This window comes from Sitophilus oryzae, unplaced genomic scaffold, assembly GCF_002938485.1.
Source record: "Sitophilus oryzae breed Bouriz unplaced genomic scaffold, Soryzae_2.0 scaffold_1009_pilon_pilon, whole genome shotgun sequence".
In the NCBI taxonomy this organism is placed as follows: Eukaryota; Metazoa; Arthropoda; class Insecta; order Coleoptera; family Curculionidae; genus Sitophilus; species Sitophilus oryzae.
In genome coordinates this window covers 751-19,504 of record NW_022145626.1, presented here as the reverse complement: position 1 = coordinate 19,504, position 18,754 = coordinate 751, and the positions used below count along the sequence as shown (strand labels likewise).

At 34.5% G+C, this 18,754-nt stretch overlaps 1 pseudogene; it reads right to left on the bottom strand.

Annotated features, from left to right (window-relative positions):
- Positions 1-918: 918 nt before the first annotated feature.
- LOC115891836 lies at positions 919-15,380 on the bottom strand (annotated as a pseudogene).
- Between the last annotated feature and the right edge of the window lie 3,374 nt (positions 15,381-18,754).

Genomic DNA, 18,754 nt, shown 5'->3' with positions numbered 1-18,754 from the left:
GGCATGAAACTGATTATGGTAAATTCGAATGTTCTTTTAATATTTGGCATTTTAATTATTTTGATATACGTCCTTTAGAACCGGAAGAAGATGTTGAGACCTGCCTTCAAGCCCTCAAATTCGACAATTTAACATCGGATCCACTTGATGCGACTTGGAAAGCCTGTTGCAAATTCGTCTAGGCGTTATCAAGTCTAAGGATACAGGTAATATAATGAAGAAATGGTCTTTTGTAGAAATCCCTCAGGATATCGACTGGTAAATTAATTTTCTTATTATAATTTACCTAAAATTAGTATAACATTACTATTCGATTCGATTTTTTTAATTTGTATATGCTATATCGAGTTTAATAAATTATTATTAGTTTATTGCACTTGTTTTTATTAATAATTCCTAATGGAAAAATTTACTGTGTAATAAACTAATCAGCACTATTAATAATTTTGTTACCTTTGGCAACTAAGGGCTTTTTCAAATAGAAATCTATTTATAGTAAATTATTTCAGGTAGTTGGCTGTGAAATGACTATCAATGACATTTCATATCAATGACAGCGATCTTCATCATCGATTATACGGTGTAACAAAAGTTACTAATAGTGTCGACTTTTAAATCTATAACTAAATAGGTTATGAGATTATTTCATTGTGTTAATGATAACGGTTCATTAATACAATGACATAAATCATTGTATTAATATTATGGTTCATTAATATAAGGATTTAGGTAGATTATATTAAAGAAATCTGTTCATTGTACCAATAAATGTGTTCTTCAAATTAATGTAATGAACACTGTTCATTGATTTAATGAGCTTAAAGTTCATAGAGTTAATAATTACTTTTTCATTGTAATGAAATCGTTCATCATCCGAAATTAATGATTTAATTGTATATTGTGAACTTTTTTCTCATATTATGTCGACTTTTGGTTCAGTGTACCGCCTACTAAAAGTAGTTCCACCTCGTCCACGGTCCACACGGCCTCCTTCACGTTTTCCACGCGCATGAAACATTTGTGCAGCGACAGGTTGTGGCGAACTGCGTTCTTCCAAGTAGCTGCGTTTCTCCTAAAATAACAAAATGTATTTTGGAACCAACTGTATATTTCGTTTAACGTAAGCTGTTTATCTGGAGATTCGATGATAGACTGTCGAATTAATGAGGCGTAAGTAAAGGGTGGTCTAACATCAGCATTTTTGTAAAATTCTCGATTCCTTTCATTTGCTTGATTTCTTCAGCTAACGATAGGGCAGATTTATCGCTAAGACGCCTCCTAATCGGGCCAGCTACGTTAGAGGCTGGAGAATGGAGCACCGGGGATCGCACAGCTGATACTATAGGTCCCAAATTTACAGGTGGGGGAGGTATAGGAGTACTGACCTGAATCTTACCAGGCGTTCCACCAACTGCATCCTTGTGAGGATCAGGCGATCCCATCTGTTTAGATAGATGCAAGTGGTGCATCATAGCTTGCAACCTGTCGCGTTCCTTTTGCAGTTGGAGTTCCAGTTGAGACACGACTTGCATTTGAACATGAGCTTGAGCAGTTGATCTATCGTCTAGGATGTGTTCCGTATTTAAATGCTTGGCAAATGCTTGAAGGTCCTCGCAAATTGTTTCACATCCAGGTCATTTGCAGACACCATGGCCGTAAAGATGGTGGTGCACCCTATCAGGAGTCGTTGTCCTGACTGGTTTATCTTCGATCAGTGAGTCTTCCCTGCCTGATCGGCATCTTCGATCGGATACTTAGCAATCCTGGGGAATTATCATTAATCTCCGAAGGGGGCTATAACGCAACCTTGGGTGAAAAAGTTTATAATGAGAACTCAGATTCACCAGGTTCCGTTACAAATAGGTTCCAGCTAGCTCAGTAAATAATTAAGTAAAATATATATGCACAGAACAAGAGATATCAAAAAGGAGGTGTATGGAAAAATGTACTGATTGAAAAGTCCAAAATGTACTGGATTCGTTTGTATAAATATTAAATTTAAAGTTAAAACAAGATCTATCATAAAAAATGTAGCAAATATTTAAATACGAAATAATGAAATATATATATACTAGTAAAATGAACTATCCAAATAAAATCGTCATGAATAAAATATTGTTGTGACTAAACTGTGAACAACCCTGATGCGTATTTGTGATTATGATTAAGTCTATAAAGAAATAAGAAATGAAATTTAAATGTCAAAATCCCCTGGTATACCAAGTTCACATACGATCGTATATTTAATGTAATAAATTTTAATCAATCATAAACGCAATAAAATAAGAGAGGATTAAAGTCTTATCTGTCATTCAGTGGTCGTTCCAGTCAGTCATGAGAAAATCCAGGTGTCTGGTCTTCAGTGTCACAGTGGCATTCCTCGTCACAGTGGCATTCACGTCATAATGGCATTAGTTGCAGTACCAAATCCAGTACAAAAAAAAATTGATAAAAATCTTAAACTAAACAGTAGTTCATCACTAGGCAAAGGAACAAGAACCTTAAAATGTGATCTATTTTAGTGACACGTTCTAGTTTGGACATAGTAAAATACCTTTCCACCATGCGGACCTTTCAAGACAAGATGGCGTCTCAACGCATGTTACTCCATGAAAAAGGGTTCCTTAACTGTCCTCATACTCATCCCAGTACGTCCACGCACCTACAACTCACGATTAGTCTAAATAATGTTAAAGAAGACACACACCTAAGAATGTCTCTTGCCCAACCAACAAAGATATCCCTTTTCAAGGTTTTCCCGGAATTCCAACTACACACAGGCCAAGCTCAATTTCTTGCCAATCGGTCTTCTCGACCCTCAATGAATTCCAAGACCGTAATTCTACTGAACAATCCCAATATGGAACGGCGACCAACCAAAATTTCACTAGAATTTCTTTTATGTTCGGCAGAGATCAGAAGGCTTCCTTGCTTTCACCAAGATGGTTCAAAGTCGAAAAGGACGCGTGTTTGCAAAATCCGCAAAAGACGCTGGACTCTAAGATACCAACACAAAATTCAACACTGGCAACCAGTAAAACAAAAGACCCAAATAAAATTGATGTAAAATTTTTATTTAATTTTTTTTTTTTTTTTTTTTTTTTTAGTTTTAATAATAAGTATAATAATCTATGAACATAATATCTTCGGAAAATTATTAATACATTTCCGATCATATATAAAACCGTTTAAAAAGACCGAAAACCTAATTTACAAAGACTCATCTGTCAAACTTCAACGTCGGTGTCAAACGATCAGCTGACAACAATTGAAACGTCAGTCTGTAAATCGTAATATAAACAAGATGAAATTTAGGGAAAAAATCAATTATAATCAGGTAAAATCAATTGATTTACACACAGGAAAATACATAATAAAATGTAACACCATATGTATATTGTAGACCCAACATTCCCACTTGTTGCGTTGAAAACAGACAAAAAATCACATCAGTCATGTTCAAGAATCCTCCAGAAGAAATATCTGCCAAGAAAATTATCTAACACAGCATAAAGTCTAAATAAAGAATTAGTAACCACTGTAGAAAGAAAGGTAGGTTTTAAACAGACAAATTGATATTTTATTAATGAGGTTTTATATTACAGTTATCGGAGACAACTCCATCCCAAGAAATTGTTGTGGTGAAGAGATTTAATAGATAAGATATTATTAGAAGTTATATGTACAGTTAAGAAGTAAGCTAATTAAACGTTATTATTCAAGTTATTCAAGTAAGTTTTAGTTTTATTCCTGAAAATAAGCAAAATATGTAAAATAAGTTATGGTGAAATTTTAAACCGTAACAATATTATTATTATTTAAGGTGTGCTGTTGATCATTTAGCTCCTTCCAAGGACTCATGGCATCTCCTGTGTTCAACACCAAAAGCTGGAAATTTATCTTCCTGACTGCCACTGCTCTTCAATAAAGCTCTTCATGTTGACATTTCGAATATTTATATATATTTTCTTAAATTGACTACCAAGCTCAAGCTTATATTTTTATGCATTTTAAGAAGAAAATACTTTCAGTAATTCAATGAGTTTCAGTAATTCAAATAGTTATTATAATAATATTTAAATAAGAAAATTAAATATGTAGCTTCCTTCAGAAGTTTCTTGGTTCTTATTCTTCATATTTCAAAGGTTTTCACACGCGTAGAGTTCGAAAAATGTTTCTTATACGTCGAGAATTACCTTGTCCTTGGACTATCATCAAAGGCCGCATTCCCATACCTTGATGGACCACATATTGCCTCTGAATCAGTTGTAGCTGCTGTATGAGTTGCTGTTGCTGCAAGGCAAATTGCTGAAGAGATCCCGAAGCCTTCTTCTTGTCCGAACTTTGAAGGATATGTGTCTGTTGTATGAGATTCAGTTGCAGCTGATGATGTTGCTGATGTTGTTGTTGCTGCTGTTGCAAAATGGAGTGTTGCTTCATCAAAATTTGTAACTGATTAGGATTCAGGACGTGCTGTTACAACAGCTGTTGCATATGGTGCAGGTTCGAAGCAGGAGACGGCGTCATTTGCGGACCAGCAGCTTGAGACTAATTGTAAGGGGAGATCATTGACTAGTTTGGATTCAGTTTGTGAAATTGGAGGAATGGTAGCACTGAGAGAGCATTTTGCGGATCTGATATGGGTATAGGGGAGTCGTCTTGGACGCGATGTTCCGAATTCGGCGGACTGATACTTCCATTTCCTTTTAAATCCCGGTCGTTGCGGTCTTGGTCCCAACTACTGCTTTCGTGATCTAGTTGTTGATGTTGCTGCTGATCCTTCAGCACTTTTTCTAACGACGCCGCCCCCTGTTTGACGTCGTCGTGGTGTAAACTATCGTTCGGTGTCGTGGCTGCAGAGGGTCTCTGTGACATAGAAAGGATAGTCGCTGCAGGATAGTGACCCTTCGACCAACCTACTGCACTTTCGTAGGGTACTTCGTACTTGATACAGATCCGACAGAACTGGAACCTGGAAACCAAATCAAGGGATCAAGCGAATCGCTCTCCGCTTGCTAAGTTGCCATTCATCACTGTGCACGCAACTTACTGCTTGGCGCTTGGCGTTAACGAGTACTTAACAAGCGACGGGTGAAAACCGTATTTTTAAATACAGTGATATTTCGCTGGGGCGATCACTCGGTTATTGCAATCGCCTGAAACTCGAGTACTCGATTATTGAAATTAATCGGTTTTCCCATCACTATATTTAATTAGTGCTTTGTTTGTTTAGTTTGGTAGTTATTTCATTCTAAACTATTCTATTTTCAAAAACGATTTACCAATAAAAATACTAACTTAATAAAAACAGCCTACATCCTTGAATCCTGGCCACCTTAGAACTAATTCGGTAGGCTATATGTTGGGTTGCCAATAGTATCGTTTTATTAAAACGTTACAATGTTTCATTTTACAGTCACTCAATTTTTAATTTACAAATAATAAGTATCTCTCAGATAACCCCGTTTGCCTTCGGTACTTTTTAGCCCGCGTGTACTGCAGGGTTAAAGAAGGCGTCCATTCTCAAAGAGATCTGGTTGAAATTAAAAAGAAGTATAAAAAGACTCAAAGTCTCGGTCTCAACGTTTACATTAAGTTATACAGTGATACGTGTTTCGCTCATACGAGCATCATCAGACCGAACAGGAAAGAACCCAAATAAATAACAAATAATAAAAAGGTCGTCGTAAGTTAGAAATACAATAAAATTTCTTTCTTGTTAGGTCTGATGATGCTCGTATGAGCGTGTCACTGTTTAACTTAATACCGGGTGCGTCTCAAAAGTGTCACTTCCTGTTTCACCGGAAATGACTACAACTTTTTGTTTTTAAATGCTCGGTGTTTTGTTGCTTTATTCGATAGAAAATGACACTCTGAATAGAATGACATATCATATGTCAACTTTTGACATTTTCGAATATAGTTTATCTGAATTTTCAATATGCGATCGTTGTTTTATCTAAAAAAATAAAAAAGTTATACCCCTATTTGACTCAAAATACCAACTGTGTGGTATCAAATTATTTAGTAAAAAAATACTTTTTCCAAATATGCTAATGAGCCACCCTCGCTCCATTTGAAAAAAATGATATATGATTAAAAATACGATTTGGGCATCTTTTAACCGGCCAGGGCCCGTATTCTGTAACTTTGAAAACGCCAAGCGCGTTTAAACGCTCAGCGTATATGACGTTAATTTTCGCTGAGCGCGCACTTAATTAATGATTTCGGTATTCTCGTCTTACGCGCTTAGCGTTTTTACTGATTGCGCTGAGCGCTTTGAGAACGGTTGCCTTAAAGGATCGTTTTGGTTGTCGAACTGTCAGTGAAAATCGAAAAAATTGTGATTTTGTGCGTTATCTTGCTCTTTAGTGAAAATTACTACTTCTTCTATAAATTCCTCAATAAGTAATTGATAATTTACGATTTGGCAGCTATAAATATTGTTCAAAGCATCGAAAATGCTGAGAAGCGTCTTCAACACTTCCCTCGTATAATAAGAATAATGACATAGCCATAGAAAAATAGCTTGACATAACTCAACAATAGGTTATGAAATTCACGTAACATTGTCATTTTTCATTGTTACATCCATCAGTTATCAACTTTTGACTATTACCTACATTAGAAATTGTGATGTTACCAATATATCTGCTCAACGCGCATCCTGAATACGACTCGCATGGCAACGAGAATACCAAAGTCGACTGCCTTGCGTTTCGCTGATCGAATACTTGCGCTTACCGCTTTGAAAGCGTAACGTTTTTATGTCGAAGTTACAGAATTCGGGCCCAGGGCAAGACACTAAAAACATTAGACGATCAAATCTATTTTTCCAAGGCTCCTTTATTAAAAATTAGTGTCTTTAACACAGCCATGGCACTCTAGATTGAAATTTAAAATAGAATTTGTTTTTGAGTGACCATGTCAAAAGTTGAGATATGATATGTCATTCCATTCAGAGTGTCATTTTCTATCGAATAAAGTAAAAAATACCGTGGGTGCCATTTAAAAATCAAAAGTTGTAGTCATTTCCGGTGAAACCGGAAGTGACCGAAAACAATTGAATACGTCAATCAATCCCAATTTATGTCATATACCAACTTGCCAAATCTCGTTATTTTATCTGAAAAAAATAAAAAAGTTATAGGGGTAAGCCACTTTTTAGACGCACCCGGTATAAACGTTGAGACCGAGACTTTCAGTCTTTTTATACTTCTTTTTAACAATTATTGTTAAATGTTTCTAACAAGAAAACTGACTGAATATAAGTTTTCAGTAATTTTATTTGAATGTCTCATTTTTTGTCTAAATATGGCGTGTTTCATTTTCACCCCACTTGACCATGACCCTAAGCTAATAAATCAAATCCACCGACCAATCAATCTCCCCGATCGAAAAACAAAAGGAACCCAAACACTACATCCACTCTTTATTTTTTAAAAGACAAGTCGCGAGTGGCAAGGTGTTTCGCCTCGCGTTTTTGACACCGACGCGACGACGTCCTTTCAAGGTGGTCTCAATCGTAGCAGGCCAAATGGTGTTGATTCTCAAAATAAAGACGCCATCCACGACGGGACATCCGCGTCTAATTTTTTTCTTCCCGTGTGCGTCTGGCTGTGTGCCGGGTGTGAGTTGTTCCGATTCGCAGGAGGCTGGATGTCAAGAGGTGCGTGATTTTGATACACGAAAAAAAATACTTGGTACCTACATTGGTTTAATGTTATGAATTTTAATTTGAGCATAATATACTAGATTGGTATATACTCATGTATATATGTTTTTAAATGTAGAATATGGGAATTCTTGATCAGAATTGCTTAAAATGGTCAAATATACCGTGTGGTGCATCGGAACGCGTTGAAAATCCCAATGTAAATTTTGAAAAGGTGAAATATTATCTTCCCAGATGATTTAATGCAGAAATTGTTTAGGCTTTTTTGAAGCGACATTAAAAGTTGTACTGTCGTGTAGAATTTCGTTTTATTCGATACAGGCATCTAACTACAAAAATCTACCTTCAAATTATTAAGAATTTATAATACGGTCCAGAGAAGCTGCAATTAAAATACCAGAAAAAATATGATTTTCTCATTGTGAAATTCGATGTCACATTTTTTTTGTTTACAAGAATTTATGTGGTTTGAAAATGGTGGTTATTTTTTTTCTGAATTGGAATGATCCAGTGGCGGATACAGAGGGGGAGCCCATGGGGCCGGCCCCCCCCCTAAAATATGTATATTGTGGAAAATATTAGGCTTTTAGGTTTAAAATGGCGCCCTAAAAAGCATATTCTACATTGCTTTTTATTTTGGGCCCCCCCTAAAATAAATTCCTGTATCCGCCCCTGGAATGATCATTTACAAAAGAATTAGTTGATCTCAGACTAGTATTCGCGGTGTATGCCTTGTTTGCTGTTCATTACTCGATCACACGCAGGCCTCGCTCATACCACATACATCCAAAAAAAGAAATAATTGTAACTAAAGAAACATTATTAAACTATGCTAATTAATAAAATGTTTACATAATCCCCATTCACAGTCAAACAATACCCCAAATGATTGTAAAATTTACGCCTCACAATACAAAGCTGTTAAGGGGAGAATCTTTAGCATTCCACAGAGATGTCTTTTCAGTCCACCTGAATTTCAGTACTTTCGTTTGGGGTGAAATTGATCATAAGAAAAAGTTTTTAGCCGAGATTTGGTATTTGTGTAAAATATTATTTTTGTAAATAAGTTTTTTCGGTAGATATTAGTGATGGGAACAACACTAAATAATCAGAAAATTTGAAAAAAATATATTAAAGGCCTGGAAAGAACAAAATGTCCTGAACAATCTCATACTACGTGTGGGGTGTGATTGATCATGCTTTATTTAATGCATTGAATAAGCGTATACCTACATAGAAACTGATTAATCTAACCCCTGTCTATTTTAAAGTCATGGTTTAAATTTTATAAGATTTTTTAGCATTTGGGGTGAGATTGTTTGGTGCAGGTGAGAATGATCAATGAAAAATAATGATTGCTGCGATGTAAAAAAATTCAAGATTATACTTTCAAACTAAATATTTATCTTCTGAATCAAAAGCAAGAAAGAAATACCAACAGTTCATTTTTGTTTTACCACAATTAACTCGCAGGGTGAGATTGTTCACGGGGTGAGATGTGAGATTAATCATTCGATGATCAATCTCGCCCGTACTAAGCGATTAATCTGACCCCTTCGAACAAATTAAAGAATAACCTCATAATTAACGATCGAAAATAACTAAATTTCGGAATATGACTTGCAGAAAGGTTATCAAATAGCGCCATGTAATCAGTGTGTTCGTTACTATATCACAATTTGACTTACCAATCAAAGTTCTAGAAGTTGTAAATGAAAGCAAAAACAGTTGAACAATTTGAATGTATTTTTTAGACAAAAAAACAGCAATTTAACGACTTGACCTGTACACATTCCCTTCGGTCATGTTTCTACTAAACACACTTGGCGGTTTAACATTAAACGAACCGACGATTCCCGCGCTACATTTGACCCCTAACGACGGTATTTAATATGCCCATAAAGACGGTTTTTGAGTGTGCTCCACAGGAAGAAGTCGTTTGGCATAAGATCCTGTTGTATTTTCCTACTGAATCCCCAATAAATAGGAGTCAATATTTTTATTTTCTTCAACATGAAGAATATTCAAGTCATTGTTGTTTTCTTCTTGTTCAATTATTATTTTTGTCTCCATACTTCCATGTGCTTATAATACCTGAGTGCCTTTAGTTTCAAACCTCTGGTTTATTCTTTAAACTGTTGACTTATTCGGTATAGGCTTTCCGAAAACTGAGCTGTGAACATATCTAACACAGCGAGAATACTATTTCCAGCTAAATGCCGTTTAACCATTGAAAGTTTTTCAGAAGTTGGAAAATTCATAATTATTTAATACAAAATTACTCTATTTGGTAACTTCAAATTTTTCGAATTTGACAATGAGACAATCACATTTTTGCTGGTATTTTAATTGTAGCTTCTCTGGGCCGTATTATAAATTTTATTAATATGAAGGTAGATTTTTGCAAATAACTTTTAAATGACTATTCCAAATAAAATGAAATTCTAGACAAAAGTGCAACTTTAACGCCTCTTCAAAAAAGTTTACAACTTCTCCATAAAATTATCTGGGGAGATAATATTTGATCCTATCAAAATTTACATGTGATTTCCTATGTCCCGTGTTCCGATGCACCACACGGTATATTTGTCTTGAAACTTGATTGCTACATCATTTCGAGAAATGGAATCGCTAGCTCCACAATAATATAGTATTGAATTATACGTTTGGCAAATTTAACTTGATTTTCGGAACTTAAATTGGAAAGTCCGATATTATTTAATGAAAGATTAAATATTCTCAAAGCAAGAATATGTTTGAGGTTAGCATTGTTTCTCATTTATTTTAGCAAAAATACTAATCTTGTGCTCTTTATTCTTAAAATTTACATTTTCACCAGAAATTTGAATAAACCAAAGTACCTATAACTTTATAAAGCCTTTCTTACGGAGGATTTACAAAATCGCAATATTTTGACGCGGTATTTCCCTGGAAGCATTTTTAAGAAAAAAATATTTAACATTTTTGGACGAAAAAAAATACCTGTCAAAAAAATTTGTACCATGTTATCATTTTAGTTTGACCCACTTTTAAAAGCTTATAACTTTTTTGTTTGTCGGGTTAAAGCAGCCATTCAAAAAACATGTTGTAGCAGTTTCAGCCAAGTTTTTGCGAGTGTTGTCAAAAATGACAGTAGGTGTCATATGTCAGATTTTTAAAACTAAATAAAACTTTTTAAATGGGACACCCTGTATATTAGTAGCGCATTAGATAGTCCCCTTTTCTCCGAATTCAAAAATGTATGACACATTAACATTATAAACGTCATATTATGAAAAGCCTGTAGAAAATATTTCGAAAATGCATCGAAAAAGGTGGTCATGTAGAGCAATATAAATTATGAAAATGAATAACCTATAACTGTTTTTAATTCTATAGCTAGTTATTGTTCGTTAATGTGTTGTGCTACACTGATAAGGCAAACTAACAAACATAATTTGGAAACAAAACCATTTATAACTATCTTGATTCTTCTAATTACCTAATTGTTTTTACATGCTTTTGTCAATCTTGAATGAAATTAAGAAGAAGAATGCACATGTGTGATACATTTTTGAATTCGGAGAAAAGGCGGCTATCTAATGCGCTACTAATATACAGGGTGTCCCATTTAAAAAGTTTTTTTTTAGTTTCAAAAATCTGATATGTGACACCTACTGTCATTTTTGACAACACTCGCAAAAACTTGGCTGAAACTGCTACAACATGCTTTTTGAATGAATGCTTTAACCCAACAAACAAAAAAGTTATAAGCTTTTGAAAGTGGGTCAAACTAAAATGATAACCCGGTACAGTCTAAAAGTCAAATTAAGTGATTATCACAGCCCCTGTGACATAAAGAAAAGACATGTGGCTATCTATTTCAAAAATTAAATTCTTCAAATGTCATATAATAATGGCGGCAGCTGTCATGGAATTGAGCGATTAAAAAATTATCATAAATATTTTTTTTTCCAAATGGAGACCCCCTTTTTTATTTCACTAGTGAAAAGGTTTTCCATTTCATTACGTTTTAACTAGACATATTCCTATACCTAAAATAAATCGTTTTTAAGTTATTTAAGATTTAGTTTGAAAACGTATATTTTTCTTGATTTCATCTAGCTTCCTTTGACATTAAGTGTCAAACAGTCAGACAATTTATTTCCATCTGTCAGAAAATGAATTATTTGAATTTCCTATATTATAACTACTGCCTGCTTAAAAGTTTAAAAAGTGTATTTATATAAATATATCTCGTATTTTCGTTCTTTAGTGATATCCAATAGTTGATATTTTAATAAAATACCGTACGATCGAAAAAAAAAACAGCGCAAAGTTAGCTTGGAATACTTCCCCTAGGAGATGCAAGACCTTGTCGTTGGTGGGGAAGCTCCTGGTCAGGTGCTGGGGGGAATCCCCTCTAGCATTTGGCTTGGTCTAAGAAGCATCTCACTCATCGTCTTGTCCCTGACTGTAGTGTCGTGGCCAGGGAATTGCACAAAGACATATAACGATACCGGGCGGGGCTACGGACAGCCTCAACCTTGGGGCACCAGGGGGCACCCCATTGTATTTTACCCTTACTTCTACATGCGGGGCTCTGTAGAAGTGGACCGACTGTCCCTAGCGACTCATAGGAACACTATGAGATCTGGTAATAATAGTAATAAAAACATCACCGGTGAAGCTGTGGGGAAACCCCCTAGCGACACTGGGAACAGTAACAATGAAAGTTCCAAGGGGCCAAATCCAAAGAGAACTACAGGAGAGGTGGCTGACACTTGTGTGAGACCATCCTCCGCAAGTGGCATACAAGCTACCACCTCCTCCAAGGGTCGGGAGCTTTATATACCCAACAGGCGACACAAGCTACCGTTTCGTCTACCCGGCCTGGGTCGTAGCTCCTCGACTGTGAGGGACACGGGTCTCCGTGGGAAGTCCTGGGACTGTATGATGAGTTATAACTCAAGAAAGGGGGACACAATAGATCTCTAAGGTCGCAGAGATTAACCCCCCTCCCACTTATTCTAATTCTAATTCTAGCTTGGAAATGATGATCGATAACATACTGTCGTATAGACTACTGGTTAAAATCAAGAAAAATATACGCTTTAAAGCTAAATCTTAAATAACTTAAAAAAGACTTATTTTAGGTACAGGAACATGTATAGTCAAACGAGTAACGAAAGCCTTTTCACGAGTGGAATAAAAAAAATTGATTTCCATTTGAAAAAAAAATTAATTATAATAATTTTTAGTCACTCAATTCCATGACAGCTGCGGCCATTATTATATGACATTCGGACAATTTAATTTTTGACATAGATAGTCACATGTCTTCTCTTTATGGTACAGTGGCTGTGGCAATCACTAAATTTGACGTTTAGGCTATATACATATTTTTGACAGGCAGTTTTTTCCTCCAAAAATTTTAAATATTTTTTTTCTCAAAAACGGTTAACGTTAGGTATAGAGTGTTTAATATCAAAATTCATAAAATTTTACAGAGAATTTAAGTAATAAAAAATGGGGTCAGCCATTTAAAGTAAGAAAGTTGCTGTCAACTTCCGGTACTTCCGAAAGTGCCGTACTGAAAATATTATTGAAAATATTTTTAATCGATAGATCTCATTGTGAAACAATGATATGCACAAAATCTTGTATCTAGATATTGTAGTTCTCTTGAAACTTCTAAGGCAGGCTCAGCCTGGGACACCCTGTATAAATACTTGAATTTTGTCAACCATTATACATACGTCATTCAATTTTTACAAAATGTGCATTAGAAGCATATCATTATCTAAACAGACCGGGGGCCACATTTAGCTTCGCCGCCCCGGGCCCACGACAAGCTTAGTCCACCACTGACTAAAAGCATGACAATGATGCAGATATTACGCAGCGAAAACTTTGGCAGCGAGACTGAAGACAATATGAAATTTTCATCCAAGATATAAACGGAATTCTCATATTAAGAATCACATTTCATTGGAATTAACATACAACCGTTTTAAACCAAAACTAATTATATTTTCAAATTGAGTAAATCATTATTTAATATTAAGATACCATAATTTTATTTCAAAATTAAATTAACATTAAAATCAAAATTGCTTGCTCTAATCGGGAGTAATTCAATTTTTGAATGGAAATTTATTATTTTATGAAACAAGAATTGTTAACTTAAAAAGAAGATATTTCTTGAGAAAATGGTTTGTTGAAAATGAAAATTGTTTCAATTTACGAACATTTTTAATTGTATCATTTTTGCTTAAGATGAGAATATGCACTCTCAATTCAATCAAATAAGTTTAAGGATATTCGCATACTCAATATAAGACACTGTGTTTTTTTCTGGGTATTTGATAGATATTTATATGCATTGGGTTATATTTGTAAGGATAATAATAATAATCTTAAAAAAAGAAACTGTTACTGAAACTGTATACATAATGCACACACTGTTTTTTTAAATTGTTCATATAAAAGTTTTGAAATTTAAATATTTACAAACTGTTTTATAATTTTTTTACCTAAAATGCAAATTGAAAATCCAAGAAAGCTGCTTCGATATTGATAAATATTGTTTTTCTCACTGAAGTCTGTCTCTTCGGTAAAAAGCTAGCTCTAAACATACTCTATTGAAATATCTTGATTTCATAAAGCAGGAAAGAATTCTTTCAAATAGCCGGGACCGAGTTCAAATAACAGGTTTTTATTTATCCCTTTTTGATTGAAACATAAATGCATGGCAAACAAAACAAATTATAGCTTCTTTCACTTCCTGTACACAAACCGTGCATATTTTTATCATCCGTATTGAATATCTATTGAAAACACCCTATTACCTATGATTTTTACAACCTTTCATTAAAAATATTTTTAGTTAAATACCAAAAAAAAACAAATTTTTTAGTGTAACCAAAAAGTGTAACTAAGAAATAGTTTCTCAATATACAGTGTAAGTCTTAAATAAGTGCAAATATTTTCAGGGCTGGTAGATCTCGATAAAAGAAATATATTCATTCTCTCTTGTTTTTCAAATTAGTCCAAAATAACCGAGTTGTTTAAGTTTGAAAATTAAAAAAAAATGTTTTGTCTTAAAAAAATTTTGAGGGCCACCAGATTTTTTTTGTAATTTGTTCTTCTAATTTTAATCTACTATCGATGTCACATTTTTAAGATATATTTTTTAACTGAAAATTCTAAATCTGTCTAATATTCTCTAATAGAATAAGCTTACCTCTGATATTTTTTTAAATAGAATATTATGCTATTAAGTTATTATTTAGTATATTCTTAACATGTAATTCTGTTAATCTGCCTTATCTGTCCACCACAATACAGAAAACCAATGTTTTTCCATTTTCTTAAGCACTCACGAAACGTACGCTGTTACGAACAAAATACAGTTACTGTACTATACAGATTATACAACTAAATGTTGCCTTCCAAGTTTCAATCGCCAGCCATCTCTGTACACGAGATCTTCGATATTCCGATCTCTCATCGCCTGTCGTATACCATCTTTTCCGGACCGACGCGGGCGTTCCCTTTTGTTTTTTCCAGTGGGTGACCATTTGAATACACCAAACCATCTCAAACCTCTTTTCTCTATTCGTTGAATTACTGTTTCTTGTGCCGATGTTCTGTTTCTGATTTCCTCATTTCTCATCACTCTTTGTAATCTGGATACTCTAGCGCTTCTACGTAAGTAATCCATCTCTACAGTCAATATTCTCCGTTTATCTCCTTCTCTTAGGACCCATATCTCACTCCCATAGCATAAGACCGATTCTACCATTGTTTGGCCTATTCTTTATATTAATATGTTTGTCCCACCAGATTGAGTTGAGTGCCCCTGCCACTCTCCTCTCGTTCTGAATTCTCTGTCGTATCTCTGTCCCACCGATTCCATTTTTAATTTTTTTTAAACTATATCTCCTACATATTTGAATGTGTCTACCTGTTGTATCTCAGCGTTGTCGTCAATTAGAATATCAAATTTGGCGTCGGAATTTAATACCAAGTATTCTGTTTTTTTCTAAACTGACTGCTAGACCCCATTCCTGATACTCAGTATATAGTCTCCTGAGTATAAACTCCATGTCAAAGGAATCTTGAGCAAATACTGCTTGATCGTCTGCAAAATTAAGTGTCAGAAGATGTTCCTCATTAATTGGAATACCCATTCCTTGACATGATCTCTTCCACCCAGTGGCGTAGCAAGGCGGGAGTGGTGGGGGCTGTGGGTGCGTATCGCCCCGGTCGGCGACCCTCCAAGTACCTGCGGGGCGACAAAAATAGTTATTAAGGCGGCGGACGGATGTTGTAGGGGCGGCAAACCTCTCTCCTAGAGGCCCCTAACCCACGCTACGCCACTGCTTCCACCTCCTAAGAGCTATCTCCAGGTAAATATTAAACAAAAGAGGGAATACGCAACAACCTTGTCTCAGACCTTTCGTTGTACATATGGGTTCCCAGAGTATCTTTCCTTGTTTTATACAGGGTGTCCCAGAAATGAGTGCAGATATTTTAAGAGGTGGTAGATCTGGTCAAAATAAACATATTTTCTCTTTACCATTTTTAAAATAAATTGAAAATAACTGAGTTATTTAACTTTGAAAATTTAAAAAAATAATCGCAACATTTTGAGAACCACCGGCAGATATTGCCAACTACATCCAATTACCCGGATCAAGCCCGGATTTCAGTTAATTCGACGCACTGTGTTGCCATATGGACAAGAAAGTATATGTTTACAAGTAAGTCATAAAATCACAACCCTGAATCAAACACCTGAGGAGTTTGCAGAGATGCATTACATTTTTAAGATTGTGATATTATTACATAAAATAAATTAAAAGTTAAATGTTTAAAAGTTAAATTAAAAAAACTTACCCAACATTAAAAAAGATACTTATGACAGATCGATGTAACTGCGACAGTTCTCTTTTTCGATACACACTTAACTAAATACACTTCATTGTGCTGCTTTACTTGTACGTGCTATTATAAAAACTGCTAAAATAACAGTCCCCATTTTTAACTTAACACATTATTTTCGTATAGGCTTCATCACAATTTGAACCACTGATTTACAAAACACCTTGAAAAGCACACATTACACATTACTTTGAATATCTTTCTGAATGAATAAATGTTGAGAATTATTGTCTCTTACCGCCACTTTACGAACTACTTTCAATCTAAGAAAATACATGTTTCACTCAACAATTTTAAATACGTATTTTGCTTTTTCGCTATTTTTTCGATGTATTTCGACAATTCCGTCAACAGCCCAACCATCCGTCGGCCAAGACAGCCACGCATCACTGGTTGGTAACTGCTCACTGCTTCTTTGTCGCGCCGGCGTGTCGAGCTTGCGTCATGCGAGGTTGCCGTAGTTTCAACAATTTCAAATTCAAGACACTCGAAGCAATCAAATTCTTATTAAATTTTAAAAATAAAACAGAAAAACATGAAAGGAAACAAACAAAACACAAATGATTGATAATTGATAAGGTCACAAAAAGAAATTTCTAAATTGTTTATCGTAATTCAGAATTCAATATATCGAAAACAGCCCGACGAATAATCAATTCATTTTCGTTTTGTTTGTTTCCTTTCATGTTTCTCTGTTTTATTTTTAAAATTTAATACAAATTTGATTGCTTCGAATCTCTTGAATTTGAAATTGTTGTAACTACGGCAACGTTGCTTAACATCGTCGTCTGACGCAAGCCTGCCACGACGGCGCGGCTCAAAGGACCAGTTCACACGTGGCACTCTTGGCCAACGCGCGACGGTCGGGCTGTCAAAATACATCGAAAAAATAGCGAAAAAACAAAATACGTATTTAAAATTGTTGAGTGAAACATGTCTTAAATTGAAAGTAGTTCGTAAAGTAGCGATAAGAGAGGTATTCAAAGTAATGTGCGCTTTTCAAGGTGTTTTGTAAATCAGTGGTTCAAATAAAACAGAGAAACATGAAAGAAAACAAATATTGAATTCTAAATTACGATAAACATTTTAGGAATTTCTTTTTTGTGACCTGGTTGTGAATAATATGATGAATCATTTTCGTAAACGTCATAAACGTAATGTTTTAGTTAATTTTCGGTGGTTTTTGTTAAGTTTTCATTGAAAGGGTAAGTAGTAAAAATAATTAATGTGTTTTTTTTCTATAATAATTATTAATAATGAGGCACTGATGAAAATTTAACATTTTTAATTTTTGAGTAGAAATTTTTCTATGAATTTATAAATGTAGAACTAGGTATGTAGAATGTGGATAATATAGGAGGTTACAACACTGCATGGTTTAGATACACCGTAGAGAAATCTCAGGTGAATAAACAAGTGGCACTAAAAAGTTTTTTCAAATTTCCCGGAAAATGTCAAGAAAAATTTTAAATTTTCAACATTTTTTTTTCGCAAAAAAAACCTCATAGGCGTGTTTCTGGGGTTGAACTATACTACCAGTTAAAATATCTGCACTTATTTCTGGGACACCCTGTATAACTGATGTTATTGGTGTACAGTTCTTTGATAACTTCTACAAGATGTTGGCTAACCCCAATAGTTTCTAATGCCATCCATAGTTTATTTCTCGGGACATTATCATTGTATTTCTTCATTTTTAATATTATATTTTATATATAAATTTATTCTAAAAGACAATCCGGGGACATACTGATTATAGATAAGAAAAATGAAATTTATGAAGTAGATATTTTTTTATTTTTAATTTCTGCAACTCATCCCTATTAATTTGAAAATAAATATTATTACATACAATTTCAACCAGCAACATTTATCTATATACCTTATGCTATCCTACATTGACCAATAATAAAATTTTCAACAAAGGAAATTATTTTTACTGTCCTTGACCAAAAGGTTATGTTTCTTTCTGTACCATATAAGTGACACTTTCCCGACATTGACAGAGATATCAGTTAGTAGTAGATACAGATAATGGTAATGCGAGGTGATTTGTTGTATATTGTTCTTTAACGGCCCGATTATCAATTTACTTTATATTTATTAAATAGTAGTACCTGTATCATAAATTTTGTTAAGTTAAGATACCCC